This window comes from Elephas maximus, chromosome 17 (genome assembly GCF_024166365.1).
Source record: "Elephas maximus indicus isolate mEleMax1 chromosome 17, mEleMax1 primary haplotype, whole genome shotgun sequence".
Taxonomy (NCBI): Eukaryota; Metazoa; Chordata; class Mammalia; order Proboscidea; family Elephantidae; genus Elephas; species Elephas maximus.
The window spans coordinates 21,949,630-21,972,104 of record NC_064835.1 but is presented as its reverse complement, the minus strand read 5'-3'; the positions used below and the strand labels follow the sequence as shown (position 1 = coordinate 21,972,104).

The 22,475-nt window shown below is 38.0% G+C and overlaps 2 pseudogenes; both read left to right on the top strand.

Annotated features, from left to right (window-relative positions):
* Positions 1-7,181: 7,181 nt before the first annotated feature.
* Positions 7,182-8,132, top strand: LOC126061078 (olfactory receptor 150-like; annotated as a pseudogene).
* An 8,892-nt stretch (positions 8,133-17,024) lies between these two features.
* On the top strand, positions 17,025-17,970 carry LOC126061077 (putative olfactory receptor 8G3; annotated as a pseudogene).
* Positions 17,971-22,475: the final 4,505 nt, after the last annotated feature.

Here is a 22,475-nt window from a genome sequence, read left to right as displayed (position 1 = left end):
CCTATAGGACAGAATAGAACTGCCAGCACAGGATTTCCAAGGAGTGGTTGGTAGATTTGAACTGCCAGCCTTTTGGTTAGCAGCCAAATACTTAACCACAGAACCACCAGGGCCCCTGTGTACAAAAATGCTTGGCATACCTTAACAATCTTATGCTGGCTTTGAATCATCACTGCTTTCTTTTTAGGAGAGCTTGCTATATATATATATATAATTAGTTTAAGAACTTATATATATATATATAATTTCTTAAACTAATTCGCTCAGGATTCACTGATCTCTAAGGTGAGTCAGTCAACGTAGGCTAAGACTACCGACACAGGACAGGTGATTTTGTAAGTCATCCTTTAATAGAGGTAAAATAAAGGGGTTTTTAAAAGACATAACTGAAATTTTATAAACGATAACTGGTAAATCACAATTTCTGGGGTTACAAAATGAATAGCAGGTTTGGTTTGATTATGGATGGAGAGTTTTATAATCTAAAGCTGTTGACCTCAGTTTCATTCTGATTCATGGAGACCTCCTGTGTTACAGAATAGAACTGAGGTCCATAGGGTTTTTTTTTGGCTCTAACCTTTTACGGACACAGATTGTCAAGCATTTCTTCCATGGCACTGCTGAGTGGGTTCAAACCACCAACTTTTCAGGTGGTAACAAATTGCAATGTGCTTGTAGTCTAGACGTCTTTAAATTCTTCATAGTAATAGTACAGAACTCACCCAGAACCAGGGAACACTGCTATCTGTAGGTGGCAACCTGGTTATCTGGGAGTCAAAGGAAAGCTGATGTCAGGTAACATGTTGCTGGATACCTCACTTAAATCTGCTGGGCATTTCCTGACAATCTATGCAACTATAGTGATTTCAGACCTTCTAAACTCTGTGGTGATGTGGTTAAAGCACTCGGCTGCTAAACAAAATGTCAGTGGTTCAAGCCCACAAGCTGCCCAGTGGGAGAAAGATGTGACAGTCTTCTTCTGTAAAGATTTACAGCCTTGGAAACCCTATGGGGCAGTTCTACTCTGCGTTATATTGTTGCTGTGAGTTGGAAGAGATTTGATGGCAATGGGCTTGGCTTTGGTTTTAATCTATGTTTAAGGAGCCCTGTTGGCACAATAGTTCAGTGCTGGCTGCTAACTGAAATGTTGGAGGTTTGAACCAGGGTTTTGAACTGGTTCAAACTGGTTCAATCATTGCAGACAAATTGAAACCAGAACAGACCCTTTTTTTTTTTTTCAATTTGGGTGATCCAGAACCACAAATGGAATGGGAAAAATTACAAGTTGAATCCCTAGAAGGTTAGACTATGAAAAGGATTAGTAAGTCCTTTCAGGAGCCTGATGTGTAAGATAAGATTATTGCGAGGACTGAGGAGAGCAACACACATTCAAAGTCCTGTGGTTGGCTGTCAACTTTGAGTGAGGTATTGCTGTTTCTGACTCTACTCAAAGTCTTACACCTATGAGATTTGGTTGCTATGCAACCCACATGTTGCCTTTGTTTTCTAAGAAAGAGATTAATTTTCTAGCAGGGTTTGACCCATAATTTTACCCTCTAGTTATGATTCTTGTTCACCCAAATTTTAAGACATTTGGGTCTGTTCCAGTTTTCTTTCCTCGGCAATAATTGAACCAGAAAGAACCATTCTAAGCTCAGGTTGAAATTCATCAGCAGTTCCATGTGAGAAAACACCTAGCAATCCGCTCCCATAAATATTACAGCCTAGGAAACTCTATGGAGCAGTTCTACTCTACTACACGGTTACTATGAGTCTGAATCGACTACATGGCAATGGAGCTTTTTTTTTGGAAGCTATGTTTAAGGAGCCCTGGTGGTACATGATTAAGCACTCAGCTGGTAACCAAAAGTTTGGCAGTTAGAACCCACCAGCTTCTCGGCTGGAGAAAGATGTGGCAGTCTGCTTCTGTAAATATTTACAGCCTTAGAAACACTATGGGGCAGTTCTACCCTGTCCTATTGGATCAATATGGGTCAGAATAGACTCCATGTGAAGGATTCGTTTTGGTTTTAAGTTATGTTTATTTTTATATTTCTTGATTTGTTTTCTCTGATAAAAGACACAAGAGAAAATTTTGAATAGAATATATGCCTATCATATGTAACATTAATAATTCACGATTAAAAAGGTCTACATTTTTCTTGCTAATGTATTAGAGAGAAAAAAAGACTACTTGCAAAAGATTGTCATAGTTTTTGAGCTAATCCAGCATGCTTGTTTTGGACTGGGGGAATGCTTAATTGTTCAGAGAAGAACTTAAAGGGTACGTTTGAAATAAAGAAGTGTACACCAGGCGTAACATAGATGGGAAAGGCTTAGAGGAGGGTGGTGAACTATCAGTATGGAGTTACTATTTTGTTGTTGCTGTGGTGATGGTGGTGGTGGTTGTTATTATTTTTATAGCAGCTTTGACTTATAATCACATACAACAAAACTTATCCTTTTTCAAGTGAACCATTCAGTGTTTTTAAGTATGTTCACTGAGTTGTACGATCTTCACCACTACCTAATTTTAGAACATTCTCATCATCCCCTCAAAAAATTCCCCTTACTCACTGACAATCTTCACTCTCCCTTTCCTCTACCACGTGGCAGACACTAAGTTATTGTCTGTTTCTATGAATCTGTCTATTTTGAACTTTTCATTTGCATGGAATCATGCAATAGGTGTCCTTTGGTGAATGGCTTCTTTCATTTAACATAATATTTTCAAGTTTCATTCATGATGTGCCATGTCTCAGTATTTCATTCCTTCTTATTGTAGAATAACAATCCATTTTATGGATATACCACATTTTGTTTATTCATTTATCACTGGATGGACATTTGGGCTATTTCCACTCTTTGGCTGTTATGAATAATTCTTCCCTGAATATTCATGCACAAGTTTTTATGTGTATGTATATTTCCAATTATTTTGGTTATGTACCTAAGAGTGTAATTGCTGGCTAACTCTGTTTTTAACATTTTGATGAAATGCCTAACCAGCTGTACCATTTTACAATTCCACGAGCAACGTATGAGGTTTCCAATTTCTCCACATCCTTGTCAAAGCTTGCTATTGCCTGTCTTTTGAATTATAGTCATCGTAGTATGTGTGAAATGTGGCTTTTTGTGGTTTTATTTTCATGCTTCTATTGATCAACGATGTTCAACATCTTTTAATGTGTTTATAGGTCATTTGTATATCTTCTTAAGCATGTTCTTCCCTTTTGATTTTCTAACTCCAGATCTTTGCACATTCAATTATAATACTTTATTTTGTCTTCTTGATCCACCCTTTGAAATCTTCTGCTTAGCTCCTTGCACGTCATCATTTCTTCTTTTTGCTTTAGCTACTCTGTGTTTTCAAGGACAAGCCTCAGATCTTTTCTGACATCTATTTTTTGGTCTTTTATTCCCCCCTCTTCTGTCTTTTTATGACCTTTTGCTTTCTTCATGTATGATGTCCTTGATGTCATCCCACAGCTTGTCTGGTTTTCTGTCGTTCGTGTTCAGTGCATAAAATCTATTCTTGAGGCAGTCTCTAAATTCAAGTGGGGTAACTCAATGTCATATTTTGGGTCTTATAAACGCGTTTTAATTTTCTTCACCTTCAGTTTGAACTTGCATAGGAGAAGTTGATTGGCGTGTTCTGTAGTTTTCTCCTGGCCTTCTTCTGACTGATGACATTGAACATTACAATCATTTTTTTCCACAGATACAGTCAATTTGATTACTGTGTATTCTGTGTGGCAAAATCAACTTGTTTAGCTGTTTATGTTGATGTAAAAAGGTATTTCCAATTAATAAGTTGTTGGTCTGGTAAAAGTATATCATGTGATCTCCAACGCCATTTGTATCACCAAGGCCATATTTTCCAACTACTGATCCTTCTTCTTGGATTCTAACTCACTTTATTTTTCAAAACAAGTCAATTAATAGTGTACTTGAGAAGGTAAGCAGTTTTTCCTGGTACCATTACTAAATTCTTGACAAATCACTTTTACATATAATTTTGCAGTGTTATGATGCTATGTAAAGACTAACAGGCCCTCGCTCTAGAAGGACTCCAGCACAATCATGCATAAACTCTATTCCTATAGATAACAAGCTTCAACAAGAGAAAACTATTTTGTATTAACAAACAAAAATTTTGCAAAATATAATTATTTAAAACTTTAGAGAATTTTAGTTTTAACAATAATCCACCAAGTAGTAAGCATGTGGAAATTTCCAATACCAAAGATCGAGATTACTTTATAACGACCTTTGCCATTAGTATTATACTTGAAACATCTTGGAACATGAAAGTAGAGGACTCCACAGAAGGTGCAATGTTGGCTTTATATTTATTAGTTTTTAGGTATCACTTTGACAGTGTAAACATAAATACCTTCAGCAAACATTTTAGTGGTGGAATGACACCTTACCCTGATAATAGGAGAATTTAAATGAAACTGACAATTTGGGAAAGATAACAGCTTTTTGATTTAATTCAAGTTGTGAAATTAATTATGTCCCTTTATCCATACACCATTCATTGAGCAATCTGAGAACTGGTAAATGACAATTACAGGCATCAAAACTGTGGAATCTAGTATAGAAGCTGGCCCAATTGGAACCATACAAAAATGTTAATTATTGCTATTACAATTTTTTTCTAGCTCTTATGTTCTATGAATATCGCATGTATTTTGCGCATGATTTTTTGTTGTTGTTGGTTTGTTCATTTTTAGCAGATTGGTATTTCCAGAAGATGTCAGCATTAGTTCCAGTCTTTTATTATCAATTTTTATTTCCCATAGATGTGTCAAATTTATCTGTGGTATTAAGAAACCACCTTCCACATCTGTATTGAAAATCCATAGGGTCACCATTAGTAACTCCCTTAAGACTCTCAAGTTTCAGTTTTTTAATCCATAAAATGGGAATAATAAGCTCATACCATTTAGACTTGGTGGAAAAAGTATATCAGATAATATTTATGAAGTTCCTGGATAGTTCTAATCACACGGTACCTTAGTTACTAGTGCTATTATAACTCAAATACCACCAGTAAATGGCCTTAACAAACAGAAGTTTATTCTCTCACATTCTAGGAGACCAGAAACCCAAATTCATGGTGCAAGCTCCAGCGGAAGGCTTTCTCTCTCTGTCAGCTCTGGAGGAAGGTTCTTGTCATTAATCTTCCCCTGGACTAGAAGTTTTCAGCTGAGGGACCCCGAGTCCAAAAGACGTGTATTCCTGGCTCTGCTTTCGTGGTGGTATGAGTTCTCCTTGTCTCTCTGCTGGCTTCTCTCTTTTATATCTCAAAAGAGATTGGCTTAAGATGCAAGCTAATCTTGTAGAATGAGTCCTGCCTCATTAACATAACTGCTTCTAATCCCACCTTATTCACAACATAGACATAGGATTTACAATACAGGAAAATCACATCTGATGACAAAAAGGTGGACAATCACACAATACTGGGAATCATGTCCTAGCCAAGTTGACATGGATTTTTGGGGCACATAATTCAATCCATGAAACATGGTAAACACTGAATAATATCATCCTATAATAAATAGTAATATCAACTTCACATTCATTCTTATGTCAACACTCTTTTCCTTGTTTTTGCCACACCATCAATCTTTGATGATATCCTTTGATCTCTTATTTTTTTAATGTAGAACAGTTATCATGGTATACCATGGCAGAAACTCATCAACTTCCTTCAAAACTCAGATCTCAGAGGTATATACATTCTTTCTGGTTTGGTCTTTAATGCCATCAAGGGAGTGATCAAAGGCCTGATTTGAAAATGAAAGCAAAACACACCAAGACGACTTGCCTGGACATGCAAAGACAGGATGGTCTAAATACCGTGCAAAATTTCCATTCTATAGGTATGATCCTCCAGAACAAAAGCCTCAAGTGTCATGGACCACTTCAGGTTATACAAGAGTATGTAACACATAGTGTTTTGAGAATGAATGAGTTTTATCTTGAGTCATAGGAACTTTTGAGTTCTCCTCATTAGAAAACACACTTCCTCTCTGGATGTAGAGCTCAATTTGAGTGATATACTTAATGTTGGTCATTCAGTTACTTTCCAGAACCACTATTTCTGTATTTGTGAATTGGTGCCCGTAGTCAATGTACTCTCTAAAGGGAAACCAGCCAACATCAGTGGTCAATACATTATTTTTGTACTTTCCATTAATACTTGCCTCACATTAATTGCAGTGAATGGTTTCTCTGATATGACAGAGATAAGATAGGAGAGCAGACATGAGTAGTTAAAAGAAGAAATGGAAGGTGAAAGAGGGAAAGGCCTGTATAGAGATAGACAAACCTTCTCTCATATACTGATCACTTGTTACAATATGCCTAACTATGGGGAAAAATTAAACCAGTTTGAGCCTTAGCGACCTAATACCTAAAATACGTATATTAGTAATCGTTGTGGAACCTCTGTAGAGTCCAAATGTTTAAAGTGCCAAAGAAGAAAGTCCTGGTGATACACTTCCAAAAAGTTAGCACTGACTGCTTTGTGGAGCATAGCCCTTCTCTGACACACATGGGATTGCCGTAAGTCAAAGCCAACTCAATGGCAACCAATACTTAATACCTGGTAGTATATATTTTGCAGAAGAGTAGAGAAAATTGCATATAAAGCATGGAATGTGCTTTCTTATTGTGGTTGTTGTTAGGTTTCATTGAGCAGATTTTCAGCTCTTACTGATCTCACATGACAGAACAGAACTACACCACAGGGCTTTCTAGGCTGTAACCTTTACAGAAGCATATTGCCATGTATTTCTCCCAGAGATCCACTTGGTGGGATTGAACTGCTAACCTTTCAGTTAACAGCAGAGTGCGTAACCATTGTACCAACAGGGCTCAGAACACTCAAGATTCCAAGTTATCAAAACCGTTCTTGGATGTTCAGGCTGGTCAGTACTGATTCACCCTTATAGCACAGAAACTAAAAATGATATAATTTAATTTGATGTTTATTTTCGTGACTCATAGCGCAGGAATCCCAGAGTCTATAACTTCGAACATAGAACAGGGACAGGGAGTGAGAACTGGAAATACCTGAATGATAAGACTTGCATCTGTTTCATACTGTATAAATAAACAACTACCTAAAATTTCTCCTTGTTTCTCCATAAAATTCCCAGAGGAAAATGGCAGCAGGAAATCACTCCACAGTGACTGAGTTCATCCTCGCTGGGCTAACAGAAAAACCAGAGCTCCATCTGGTCCTCTTTCTTTTCTTCCTAGGAACCTATGTGGTCACAGTGGTGGGGAACCTGGGCATGATTACACTGATTGTGCTCAGTTCTCACCTGCACATCCCCATATACTATTTCCTCAGCAATTTGTCCTTCGTTGATCTCTGCCAGTCCACTATCATTACCCCCAAAATGCTGGTGAACTTTTTGACAGAGGAGAACACTATCTCCTAACCGGAATGCATGACTCGGCTCTATCTCTTTATTGTTTTTGCTATTGCAGAGTGTCATATGTTGGCTGTGATGGCATATGATCGCTATGTTTCCATCTGTAACCCATTGCTTTACAATGTCACCATATCTTATCAGGTCTGCTCCTGGTTGGTAGTTGAGGTATATATGATGGGCTTGACTGTTGCAACAGCTCACACAGCTTGCGTGCTAAGAGTGATTCTCTGCAAGGCTACAATAATCAACCATTACTTCTGTGGCTTTTTACCACTTCTGGAGCTGTCCTGCTCCAATACCTACATCAATGAAGTGGTACTTTTGTGCTTCAGTGTATTTAATGTTCTTGCACCAACCTTGACCATCCTTGGCTCCTACATCTCCATCATTGCCAGCATTCTAAGAATCAGCTCCACCGAGGGCAGATCCAAAGCCTTCAGCACATGCAGCTCCCGCATCTCGGCTGTTACACTCTTTTATGGTTCTTTAACATTCATGTACCTACGGCCATCATACATCAGCTGCATGGACCAAAGCAAAGTGTCTTCTCTGTTTTACACCATTATTGTGCCAATGCTGAACCCTCTGATCTACAGCCTGAGGAATAAAGACGTCAAAGTTGCTTTCAATAAAATCATTGAGAAAAGACCATTTTGCATTAGCAAAGATTTATAATTCTTGGAGACGATTCGGTAAGGAAGGAGTCCAGAGACAGCAACATATATACACAAGTAGTGAGATTACTGCCATCAATTTATTTAGAAGAAAGCTCCCAAGGATAAGACTGGATTCATAGTGTCACATGGAGGAAAACCACATGAAGGGCAGTGTCAATTCTAGGAACTCTCACAGGTCACCCATAGTAAGCCATAGTACCTATAATCATTTTAAAAAAAATCTTTAAAGGACTTTATGTGGTACGGTTATGATTAATATACATGGGATTTGACACTTTGTTAGATAAGGCTTACCTATCATAATTCATAGAATGATCTGTTTGGTCTGTATCCTTTGATCTTCTTAATACTTAGTGTATTGGCCCTTGTTTATTAATAAGTGTGCAAATAAACTAGAAAAAAACTAATATCTAAAATAAATAATTTTTAACCATTTGAAATCTGCAAGATCAATCTGTACTAGTTACTAAGTCCAGAGAACTGTATTAAGGAATATGGGGGCATATGATGGATGATAAGACATAATTTCTGCCCACAAGATGATAACTGTACAGTGGAAGATAACTGTTAGCAGCCCTTGGCAGGACCAGCTTCCTCCAGCTCCTACTGCCAGTTGCTGAGTTCCCACATCTTCTCTTGCTGTTGGTAGCAGAACCTGGATGTATTTCCCCATCTCTCCCTAGAATGGCTCTTCAGAGTCTTAAAGACCAGATAGTTCACTTTACTTTTAGAACCACTTCTAGATGAGAACTCCTGGTGTGTTCATTTTAGTGCTTCTGAGATTCAAAGCCTCCAAAATAGTCATATTAAGGAGAAAGAAGCATGGACATCTCCATATAACTTCATGCTCTTTACTGCTCATCTCTATAAAGCTATGCCCAGAGGCAGAGCACGGGGCTACTGTTTTTTTTTTTTGACTAAGGGTGAGCATTTAAAGGTGGTTAAAATGGATTTTTAAAATCATCTGAAAGGTTTAGCATGCATGAAACTGTGCTTGCTTTGTCATTAGCTTGTCACTGAGTAAAAAAAAAAAATTGTCATCGAGTTGATTTCTACCTATAGTGACCCTATAGGACAGAGAAGAATTTCTCATAGGGTTTCCAAGGAGTGCCTGGTGGATTCAAACTGCTGAACTTTTGATTAGCAGCAGTAGCTCTTAACTACTATGCCACCAGTGTTTCTAAACATGTAACGTTGATACCCCAGCGTGATGCCACTTTTTACCTAACCACATAAAAGCACAAGTCATAATGATAGAGGTGAGGCTCTTTCTCTTTTTGGAAACTAGAAGGAACATCTTTCTTTATTTTCTTTGTACTAATCAGTCCTTATCTACACACTTCATGTGTTAATGCTACAAAAAAAAATCTGTTCATCTATATACATATATATGTATATGATTCTTGTATTTATATACATTTATGTATAACATATATGTCTTTGTATTTGTATTATACACATAAATGCATACTGCTTAGATATGTTTTACAAGGGCTATGTGTGAGTCATTTTTATTGCATTACTCCAGGCATTGAACAAACATTCAGTGAGAACTTTTTTTCCTCACTGATGGGTGATAGGTTAAATTAACTGTTTATAAGAATTGTACGTGTTTCAGAGGATTTATTTATACATTTCAAGTTTAATGAATTGCTTAATATGGCCCTTGTAACCATGGTCTTTGTGACTCAAACAGAATGATTAATCAAACTATGCAAATAAGGTATATGCAATCTGTGATGGCTGAGGTTATGGGTCAACTTGGCTAGGCCATGATTCCCAATATTGTATGGTTCTACTCCTTTTTATGTGTTGTGGATCCTGACCTCTACAGGTTGATGAGGCATTACTGGTCTAGGGCATGTCTTGGGTTGTAGCCTTGCAGGTGGGCATGACTCAAGTGCCACCCTTACTAAAGTTATGCCCTTCCCTGAGGTGTGGCCTGCGTCTAAGATACACCTTTGTGCCCTGCTGAGGCTCTTTCTCTCCTTATCTTGATCCCACTTCTGGTTAGTTATCAATTGACTTCAGGTTCTTGGGACTCAGGCCTGCTGTCCAACCTGCTGATTCTTGGAATCACAGGGCTCCACAGCCCCATTGGCCAGCGGCCTCTTGCGTGAGGTGATTTGCCAGCTTCAGCAGCCTTGAGAGCCAGGAGACTGTGATCTGATCTGCCGTTTTGGGCTTCTCAGCCCCTGCAGCCACGTGAGCTGGGAGAATACTAAGCCCGACCCACAAATTTGGGACTTACCAACCTCTACAACTGCACGAGCCATTTCCTTTCTATGGTTCGTGAGTTCTGTGAGACATTGCAGAGAATTATAGAACCCAAATACGGGAGAGAGAGGAGCGAGGGGAGAGGGAATAGTTGATGTTAGAGATGGTAGAGATGATAGAGAGGTATTAAAAAAAAGCCGTTTGGAAAAGTTGAACATTTGGGACATCTTTAACCTCCTCCTCATAGACATGAGCTTTGTGCTGATCCTTATGAAAGAAATTATTCATTTAATATAAAAACTTTTTAACGGTGTTAATGCATATGAAAATGTTTGAACCATCTCTAGTTATTCTGACAACTGGTGGAAGACATGCTATCAAAATACTAGAATAGATATTATACAGGTTCCAAAATGGACATAAAGCTGTACCATAAAAAAGAAAGGAAAAAAAAATTGTTGAAAAACCTTGAAGGAGTAAACCTTTAACAAATTAGGAAAGAAAATACAAAATGCATAGTGCTTATAAAATACTTTTACAGAAGAATACATATAATCAAAAGTTTTAATAATAGCTGATAACATGGTATATTAAATATATTCTAACATTAAGCCCTATGATGAACTTGAATAATGTTGTCATAGTGAGTTTATCTTTCATCTCCTCTGACACAGGTTTTTTTTTTTTTTTTTAATATCCAAAAGAAAACAATTTTTCATTTACAATCACCATCTTCATGGACTTCAGTGTATCACAGAGACAGAATTGACTTTCACCTACTACGCTAATTAGGATTAGGTTTGGCTGTGAGACACACACATGCACTTGCACACAAACACAGAAACACACACATATACACACACAGCAGAGTGCCTTAACCAGAAGACAATTCAGGGTTGGTGTGGTAGCTCACTCATCAGGGGTCACTTGTTCCTCTGCTGGCTCTGCCATGTAGCTTTTACCTTATGGTCCTAGATAATAGCTCCAAATCCATCATTCATTTCCGCCACCCAGTCAGCAGAAAGGAAGCTGTGAAGAAGAGAATGCCTCCTCCTTGGAGTATACTACCTAGAAGTGACACTAATATCCACTAATATCCCTTTGGCTAGACTGAGTCACATTCCAAACCCAGATGCAAGGGAGGCTAAGAAATGCCATGATTATCTTGCATGGCCATGTGCCAAACTGAGATTCAGGATACATATTACTGAGGAAGAAAGGAGAATGAGTATAAATAATAATAGCTATTTTAGCCACATCTTACAAAATTTGTATTTAGTCACAGACAACTCTCTGTTGGTTTCTCAAGAGCTTAACATTTGGATTAGGCATGGTATCTAAGAAAATAATAGTTTTAAATGTGAGTAAAATAGAATGCATATACATAAATAAAATGTATTAATATTTTAATAACTACTAAGATATGCTAGAAAGGTATTAACTCTGCTGGGTGGGGTAGCTCATAGAATATCTCAACAAAGCTGGACTCATGTCTATGCCCTTGCATTCATTCATGCTGCTTCCCAGTCCTGAAATGTCCTTTGATTCCATCCTGACTTTCCAAATTTTACACACCTTTCAATGAAAAGCTCAAGTGTTTGTTTCTCCGTGCGTTTTTTACCATACTGGGTTATCATTAGGTGCATTTCTAGTTCATCACACATCCTATAGTAATACTGTCTTTTCTGGTATTGTTTACTGTTAATAAATGCTTGTAGATATCTCTATCAAGATTGTCAAATTCTTGAGAACAGAAAATTGTGTTTTGCCTTGTATCATATTTCTTGGTCTATAAGTTATATAATTATTGTTTTTTTGTGTGCCATCAAGTCCATTCTGACTCACAGCAAGCCTGTAGAACAGAGTAGAACTGCCTCATAGGGTTTTCTAGGCTGTAAACTTTACGTAAGTCTTTTCTCCATGGAGCCACTGGTGAGTTCGAACTGCTGTCTTTTTGGTTAGCAGCCTAGTGCATCACACTTTGTGCTACCAAGGCTCCTTATGTAATTATTTATATGCAAAATTTTCCACATGGGTTTATGGACTATCTTTACTAAGTTTTTGTCCTTCTTACTCCAATGTGCAAAAATAATTAAAAAATAAACAGATTAAAGCCCCCCATCAATCAGTAATTAAAACATTTAAGGTAAACTCAACTAGGCAAATTATCTCAATTATTGTATTTATTCATTATAATTATTATATTAAAATGACATAACATTTAATAAGTATTTTGAATCAATATTTCACAGTATAAATTTTACACCAACCAAGGTAATTCAGTCTTTATAATTAAATAATCTCTATAAATACATATGTTTTCAGTTTTTTCAAAACAATTCTCTTATTTTAAAAGAAAAAAGGAATTAATCGCTCCACGGTAGGCTTGTCAGGAACTCAAGGCAATATTTGCAAGATGTTTTCTTTCAGCCTCCAAATTAAAATATTCCATATACGACTGTTTTATAAGTACATCATAATATCTAAATATTGTAAGACGATATCATTGAGAAAAAAAAATAAAACCTTTTAAGTCTTATATTTTAGGTTGTTTTCTTTTTCCTATGGGAAATCACTTTAGAAAATATATTTCTTCTATGTCTTCAACATTTTCTGACATTTTAATTTTTAAAAATGTACATAGCTTAGCTTGAAGCCTCCTGGAGCTCTAACAAGATCTTTCACATCTTTGTTTGAAATTCATAATGAAATAAGAGCAATAAATTACACTTATGTAAGAATATTAAATACATGAGAACCAATGGGGAAAAGAGGAAATTCTGAATATTTCCTTGCCCAAGAGTTGATACCTGTGAGACATGAATCTAGTGGGAGATCATTATGGCTGTTTATTTCTATTCAGAACCTTAGCATCTATATCCAGAATACAAATTCTTTCTATCGTGTCAACCAACCACTGCAAAATGCCTGATGCCCTTGGAGATCAGCGTCATAAGAGATCAAGACAAGTGATGCATAGTAATTGCCAAAGGAAACCTTGAGGTTATGCCTCATTCAGCATCAAAGAGTAGAGCAAGGTTAGTGTTCAGAACTATCCACTGGGATCATCAGAATCATTTTCCCCTCCAGGCCAATGGAAGAGAAAATGTACAGCATTGAGCTCTTTAGGAAGAAGGAGGACTGTGTTTGAATCTGTCTTTGATTCTTAGAATCTTAGAGTCCTCTTCTCTAGCTTCTGTCCCAAGGTACTTAATGATGAGCATAACTAATTATGTATCTCCACTTGTCCTCTGTCTCACTTATCTAGTGCTGCTTTAACAGAAATCCCACAAACAGATGGCTTTAACAAACGGATTTCTTTTCTCACAGTTTAGAAGGCTAGAAGTCTGAATTCAGGGTGCAAGCTCTATGGGGATGCTTTCTCCCTCTGTTGTCCCTGGAGGAAGGTCCTTGTCTCTTTTGAGCTTCTGCTCCTGGGCAATCTTCATGTGGCTTGGCAACTCTCTTCCCCATTTCTGCTCCTCTTGCTTGGTTAATCTCTTTTATATCTCAAAAGAGATTGGCTCAAGATACACCCTACACTAATCCTGCCTCATTAACACGACAAAGACAACCCATTCCCAACTGGGATTATAACAACAGACACAGAGGTTAGGATTTACAACACACATTATGGGGGGACCTAATTCAGTCCATAACACCCTCACTGTAATATTTACACACACAATTAATTTCCTTACCATCTCCCTGTCCCCTACATTATAAAATTATAGCAAACACTTCTTTGTTCATTTCAATTCAGGCACAGAGATATCTTTGTTCACTTACATTTAGTCTATGTTAACTTATCACTAACAATTTCATCTAACACATATTTGAGAGCCACTGTCCTAGGCACTTTTTTGAGTTTACAATCTAGGGAAGTAGAAAAACCAGTAAACAATTTATGATAAGCAATACAGAATTAAACGATTAAGTGCTAAATGTAAACATGAAAATATTCATGGATGTATAGAAAATGGTCTTATGGATTAAATTGGATTTTCTGCTATGCCTTAAATATTATATTAGATTTCAGAAGGATAGGAATTGAAAGGAGAAGAAAGTTAAGGAAATACAATGGGTCAAAACAAAGGGCCGTCCAAATGTCCTTTTGTGGAATAGCCGAAGTATGTGATTGTTGTTGTTATGTGCATTCGAGTCAATTCCTACTCATAGCAACCATATAGGACAGAGTAGAACTGTTCCAAAGGGTTTCCATGGAATGGTTGGTGGGTTTGAACTGTTGACCTTTAGGTTAGCAGCTGAACTCTTAACCACTACTTGTAGGGAAATCAAAGAAGAAATTATAATAAAACTAATTTGTTTTTAGATGACACAAATCTTTGCATGCCATGAAAATTGGTCTGAACTTTATCCACAGAACATGGAGAATATTGATGGCATTTAAGAGTTTAAAATAATTGTGAATCTCTGTATTATTACACATATTAATGTAAAAAGGACAAATAGGAAAAGTAGGCTAAGAAAATAAATTATGGCCATCAGCCTGGAAATGAACATGTTGGGCAATTGAAAGTTATTTTAGAGAGAAACTTAATAGATTGCAATTGAAACAAAACTAAAATGAAGTTCTTGCCAACAGCCAGTAACTGTGCTAAGCACCTTCAGGTGTCATTTTATTTAGTTTTCACGCCACCTCCAAGAGATAGACATTAATATCTCTGTTTTTTTCCAGAGGCTTGGAGAGTGAAAGTAGTTTGCCCAAGGCCATACAGCAAACATGCAGCTGAGCTGAGATTTGAACTCAGGATTGTCTAACAATACAAAAAAAAAAACAAACCCACTGCTGTCGAGTCAATTCCGACTCATAAAAAAAAAAGCAGTGCCCCTTAAATTTATAAAATCATGAAATGCTAGAATTGAGAGAGGTATTAAAGATGATATATCCAATGCTCCATGCATTGCTTTTGTCTTTGAACAATATAAATGCCAAGTGGTTATTCAGGCTATGCTTGAACAGTTCTAATTGCGAGTAGGTGGTTGCACACTAAGGCAGCTGATTTCATTTCTGGATATTTCTGACTGGTAGAGTGTTCTTACTTCTTGTGAAACAAAATGTCTCTGCATGGTTTTCAGCAGTTTGTTTTACTCCGGTCTCTTGAAAACATATTTAAAAAAGTCCAAAAAACCCTTTGCAGTTGAGTTAATTGCAACTCCTAGGTACCCTGTAGTACAGAGGAGAACTTCCCCTCAGGGCTTCCAATGTTGTAGTCTGTACAGAGCAGGCTGCCACATCTTTCTACCAAGGAGTGGCTGTTGGGTTCGAACTACCAACCTTTCAGTTACCAGCCAAACTGTCAACCACTGTACTACCAGGGCTCTTTAAAAAGTGTCCAACACCTCTTAAGCATAACATCGTAACCAGTTGAAGATGGCTGTCACATGCTGCATTTTTTTTTTTGCTAGTTATGTATCCCCAATTCTTTCCAGTATTTCTCAAAACACAAGATTTCTATTTTTCCTGAAATTTTGCAATTTCTCTGTATTCCACATACTGTATCCCAGCTAAACAGTTTTTCCTTCAGTCTTAAGTAGAAGTATGAATTTCTGTTTTGTAGACTCTATTTGTTTTATTTGCAAATGTAGACTAAATGTATGTGTCTTTGTAAATTCTACATTACACTGTTGACCAGTATTGTACTTAGACTGGAATCCAAAATTGTATGTTGCATGTGCTCTACTAATCCATTTCTCTGAAAACTTTAACTTCTGTAGAATATATGATTATAAAACCTGACCAGTGTAGAAGACTTGTCACGTCTGTCTTCGAAAACCCTTCATATGTTTTAGTAATATGCGTAGTCTTCTAACCTCTACCACTTCAGCCATGAAGTTAGAGTAGTAGACCAATCATATCTACTGCTCTCCAGGCCACAGGGGTGGAATATATGACTGAAATTTAGGTCATTATATTTACTATGTCCCTGGGATTGTTCAACTAGAAAGAGTAGAAAACAGTATGTCACCCTTGGTGAAGCTGTTGACATTGTGTCAGATTAGCCAGGCAGTTATGTCCCTGCCTTATAGTTTGTGTGAAGGAAGCTGGGACAAAGAACCACAAAGTCTCATGATGAAAAGGTCTTGGCAGCTGTCCAGTCCTTCAGCTATTGTGAGTTGGGATTCTAGGAAGAAAAGTAACTCATACCAGTATTAGTTTTCACAGATTTATGAACCCTTTGTTTATTAATTATAAAAAGCATTCACTATTATTCCTTATTCAGTGTCAAATGTAAATGTAATTATTGTGCCTTTTAATATGTACGATTGTTAATGTAAACATAAAGAATATGGGAGCAGAAGAAAAAAGCATTGAGAAAAAATGACTAGCATTCCTTCTGACTGATCAAAAAAATTCACGAATTTGTGCTTTCTCTTAAAAATTTATAGAATATCTTCATTAGAAGCTCTTTGAAGTCTATAATTCCTTCTGTGCTCAACCATAGTCATTGGATTTTCCAAACGCACATGAGAGGCTCAAGAGATCTCTGGAATATTAATCTCTTCTGATGAGGGCAAAAATAAGTATCTTCACAGAGTTACTTTCTCCCCTCCACACACAAACACACACATGTGCATACACTCACATATACACTCACACACAGACACAAGTGAACTTATTTTCTCTGTTTTAGAACCTGTTGAGAGGAAAATGTACCACAGAAACCATTCCTTAGTAACTGAGTTCATCCTCTCTGGGCTAACAGAACATTCTGAACTCCAGCTGCCCCTCTTCTTCCTCTTCCTAGGAATCTATGTGGTCACAGTGATGGGGAACCTGGGCATGATCATGCTGACTGGACTCAGTTCTCACCTTCACACCACCATGTACTATTTCCACAGCAGTTTGTCCTTCATTGATCTCTGCCATTCCACTGTCATTACCCCCAAAATGCTGGTGAGGTTTTTGACAGAGATGAACACCATTTCCTGTCCTGAATGCATGTCTCAGCTCTATTTCTTCCTCATTTTTGCTACTGCAAAGTGTCACGTGCTGGCTGCAATGGTATATGACTGTTATGTTCCATCCGTAACCCCTTGTTTTATAATGTTATCATGTCTTATCATATATGCTTCTGGCTCACAGTGGGATGTATATTTTAGGCATCATTGGGTCTACAATTCACACAGGTTTTATGTTGAAACTTCTGCAAGACCAGTGTGGTTAACCATTATTTCTGTGATCTGTTTCTACTCCTGGAGTTATCTTGCTCCAGCATCTATATCAATGAATTATTGGCTCTGAGTCTGAGTGCATTTAATATTTTGACTCTTGTCTTAACTATGCTTGCTTCCTACACCTTTATCATTAGTAGCATTCTCCACGTTTGCTCCACTGAGGGCAGGTCTGAAGCCTTTAACACTTCAGCTCCCATATCTTGGCTGTCATGATCTTCTATAGTTCTGTAGCATTCATGTACCTGCATCCATCAAATGTCGGCTCCATGGACCAAGGTGAAGTGTCCTCTGTGTTCTACACTATTGTTGTGCCCATGCTGAGCCCCTTGATCTACCATCTGAAGAATAAGGATGTCAAATTTGTCCTGAAAAAAATTCTAGAAACTAAAGTATGCTCACAAATAGAATCAATGTTGTAATGTCTTATCAGAAACAGGTCTTTGGTTTGCCAATATATGTAATTTCTTCAGTTAATTATTGAAAATTTTGGGTTCATTGACACTTTTTTCCCCTATATAATATTTGCCCCAAAATCCCCTTCAGGCTACCTCTTTCTTCAAGCCTGTATTGCAATGAGTATATATATAGAAATTTGGAGAGTAAAATCAAAGGCTGTTTAGAATCACAAGAGTTATAGTTTCATTTTTAAATCATATACAAGCAAAAAAGAACAACATTGATGATGATTATGATAATGAGAGTAACATACATTATGGAGATTTTACAAGATGTCAAACCCTCTACTAAACAACTTAAGTGCATCACTTTATTTGTTATTTACAGTATTCCCCCAAGGCAAGCACTATTAGTATTCCCCTTTCAAAATTGAAGAAATTAAATCTTAAAGAGTTTGCATAACCTGTCTCAAGTCTCAAACAAAAAGCAATTAAGCCTGCAAACAAACTTGAGAAGTTTGACTCCAAGATTCATGATTGCACTCAAAGTGCTAATCAGACTAAGGTAATTGTAGGAGGTCTAAGGACTCCCTAAGAATTCTCTACACACCAAGTATTACTAGCTCCCCATATGACTTCTGCTGTTCACTAAGTATGTCGTTTTTATTGTTAGTTGTCCTGATGTCAGTTCCGACTCATGTAGAGACCCTACACAAAACAGAATGAAACATTGCCTGGACCTCCACCATCCTCACAATCATTGTTATACTTGAGTCCATTGCTGCAACCATTGTATCAATCCATCTTGTTGATGGTCTTACTCTTTTTCACTGAGGCTCTACTTTACCAAGCATAATATCCTTTTCCAGGGATTTGTCCCTCCTGGTAACATATCCAAAATACTTGAGACGAAGTTTTGCCATCATGTTCCTAAGAAGCATTCTGCCAGTATTTCTTTTCTTTTTTTATAAATTTTATTGTTCTTTAACTGAAAGTTTACAAATCAAGTCAGTCTCTTGCACAAAAACCCACATACACCTTGCTCCACACTTCCAATTACTCTCCCTCCACTCTTTCTTTTGTGTCCGTTTTGCAAGCTTCTAACCCCCTCAGCCCTCTCATCTCCCCTGCGGGAAGGAGATGCCAACACAGTCTTAAGTGTCCACCTAATCCAAGAAGCTCACTCTTCACCAGCAATGCTCTGCAACCCATTGTCCAGTCCAATCCATGTCTGAAGAGTTGGCTTCGGGAATGGTTCCTGTCCCGGGCCAACAGATGGTCTGGGGGCCATGACCACCAGGGTCCTTCTAGTCTCAGCCAGACCATTAAGTCTGGTCTTATGAGAATTTGGGGTCTGCATCCCACTGATCTCCTGCTCCCTCAGGGGTTCTCTGTTGCATTCCCTGTCAGGGCAGTCATCGGTTATAGCTGGGCACCATCTAGTTCCTCTGGTCTCAGGATGATGTAGTCTCTGCTTCATGTGGCCCTTTCTGTCTCTTGGCCTCATAATCACCTTGGGTCCTTGGTGTCCTTCATTGTCCTTTGATCCAGGTGGGTTGAGACCAATTGATGCATCTTAGATGGCTGATTGCTAGGGTTTAAGACCCCAAATGCCACTGTTCAAAGTGGGATGCAGAAGGTTTTCTTATTAGATTTTATTATGCCAATTGACTTAGATGTCCCCTGAAACCATGGTCCCCAGACCCCTGCCCCTGCTACGCTGGCCTTCAAAGCATTCAGTTTATTCAAGAAACTTCTTTGCTTTTGGCTTAGTCCAATTGTGCTGATCTCCCCTGTATTGTGTGCTGTCTTTCCCTTCACCTAAAGTAATTCTTATCTACTATCTAATTAGTGAATGCCCCTCTCTCACCCTCCCTCCCTCCCCGCTCTCGTAACCACTAAAGAATGTTTTCTTCTCAGTTTAAACTATTTCTCAAGTTCTTATAATAGTGGTTTTATACAATATTTGTCCTTTTGCAACTGACTAATTTCACTCAGCGTAATGCCTTCCAGATTCCTCCATGTTATGAAATGTTTCACAGATTCATCACTGTTCTTTATCAATGCATAGTATTCCATTGTGTGAATATACCATAATTTATTTATCCATTCATTTGTTGATGGGCACCTTGGTTGCTTCCACCTTTTTGCTATTGTAAACAGTGCTGCAATAAACATGGGTGTGCATATACCAGTTCATGTAAAGGCTCTTATTTCTCTAGGATATATTCCAAGGAGTGGGATTGCTGGTTCGTATGGTAGTTCTATTTCTAGCTTTTTTTTTTAAATTTTTATTAAGCTTCAAGTGAACATTTACCATTCCAATCAGTCTGTCACATGTAGGTTTACATACATCTTACTCCCTTCTCCCACTTGCTCTCCCCCTATTGAGTCAGCCCTTACAGTCTCTCGTTTCGTGCCAATTTTACCTTCTTCCTTCTCTCTCTATCTTCCCATCCCCCCTCCAGTCAAGAGTTGCCAACACACTCTCCCGTGTCCACCTGATTTAATTAGCTCACTCTTCATCAGTATCTCTCTCCCCCCCACTGACCAGTCCTTTTCATGCCTGATGATTTGTCTTCGGGGATGGTTCCTGTCCTGTGCCATCAGAAGTTCTGGGGAGCATTGTCTCTGGGATTCCTCTAGTCGCAATCATACCATTAGGTGTGGTCTTTTAATGAGAATTTGGGGTCTGCATCCCATTGGTCTCCTGCTCCCTCAGGAGTTGTCTGTTGTGTTCCCTGACAGGGCAGACATCGATTGTGGCCGGGCACCAACTAGTTCTTCTGGTCTCAGGATATTGTAGGTCTCTGGTTCAAGTGGCCCTTTCTGTCTCTTGGGTTCTTAGTTGTCGTGTGACCTTGGTGTTCTTCCTTTGCCTTTGCTCCAGGTGGGTTGAGACCAATTAATGTATTTTAGATGGCTGCTTGTTAGCATTTAGGACCCCAGGTGCCACAATTCAAAGTGGGATGCAGAGTGTTTTCATAATAGAATTGTTTTGCCCATTGACTTAGAAGTCCCCTCAAACCAAGTTCCCCAGACCCCAGCCCCTGCTTCGCTATCCTTTGAAGCTTTCATTTTATCTCGGAAACCTCTTTACTTTTAATCCTGTCCAATTAGGCTGACCTTCCTTGTTTTGAGTGTTGTCTTTCCCTTCACCCAAAGCAGTTCCCATCTACAGATTGATCAATAAAAAGCCCTCTCCCTCCCTCCCTCCCTCCCTCCCCCCTTTGTAACCACAAAAGTATGTGTTCTTTTCTGTTTTTTCTATTTCTCAAGATCTTATAATAGTGGTCTTATACAATATTTGTCCTTTTGCAACTGACTCATTTCGCTCAGCATAATGCCTTCCAGATTCCTCCATGTTATGAAGTGTTTCAGAGATTCGTCACTGTTCTTTATCGATGCGTAGTATTCCATTGTGTGAATATACCACAATTTATTTACCCATTCGTCCGTTGATGGACATCTTGTTTGCTTCCAGCTTTTTGCTATTGTAAACAGAGCTGCAATAAACATGGGTGTGCATATATCTGTTTGTGTGAAGGGTCTTGTATTTTTAGGGTATATTCCGAGGAGTGGGATTTCTGGGTTGTGTGGTAGTTCTATTTCTAACTGTTTAAGATAACGCCAGATGGATTTCCAAAGTGGTTGTACCATTTTACAACCCCACCAGCAGTGTATGAGAGTTCCAATCTCTCCGCAGCCTCTCCAACATTTATTATTTTGTGTTTTTTGAATTAATGCCAGTCTAGTTGGTGTCAGATGGAATCTCATCATAGTTTTAATTTGCATTTCTCTAATGACTAATGATCGAGAGCATTTTCTCATGTATCTGTTGGCTGCCTGAATATCTTCCTTAGTGAAATGTGTGTTCATATCCTTTGCCCACTTCTTGATTGGGTTGTTTGTCTTTTTGTGGTTGAGTTTTGACAGAATCATGTAGATTTTAGAGATCAGGCGCTGGTCTGAGATGTCATAGCTGAATATTCTTTCCCAGTCTGTAGGTGGTCTTTTTACTCTTTTGGTGAAGTCTTTAGATGTGCATAGGTGTTTGATTTTTAGGAGCTCCCAGTTATCTGGTTTCTCTTCATCATTTTTGGCAATGTTTTGTATTCTGTTTATGCCCTGTATTAGGGTTCCTAGGGTAGATCCTATTTTTTCTTCCATGATTTTTATCGTTTTAGTCTTTATGTTTAGGTCTTTGATCCACTTGGAGTTAGTTTTTGTGCATGGTGTGAGGTATGGGTCCTGTTTCATTCTTTTGCAAATGGATATCCAGGTATGCCAGCACCATTTGTTAAAAAGACTATTATTTCCCCAATTGACTGACACTGGTCCTTTGTCAAATATCAGCTGCTCATAAATGGATGGATTTATATCTGGATTCTCAATTCTGTTCCATTGGTCTATGTGCCTGTTGTTGTACCAGTACCAGGCTGTTTTGACTACTGTAGCTATATAATAGGTTCTGAAATCAGGTAGGGTGAGGCCTCCCACTTTCTTCTTCTTTTTCAGTAATGTTTTGC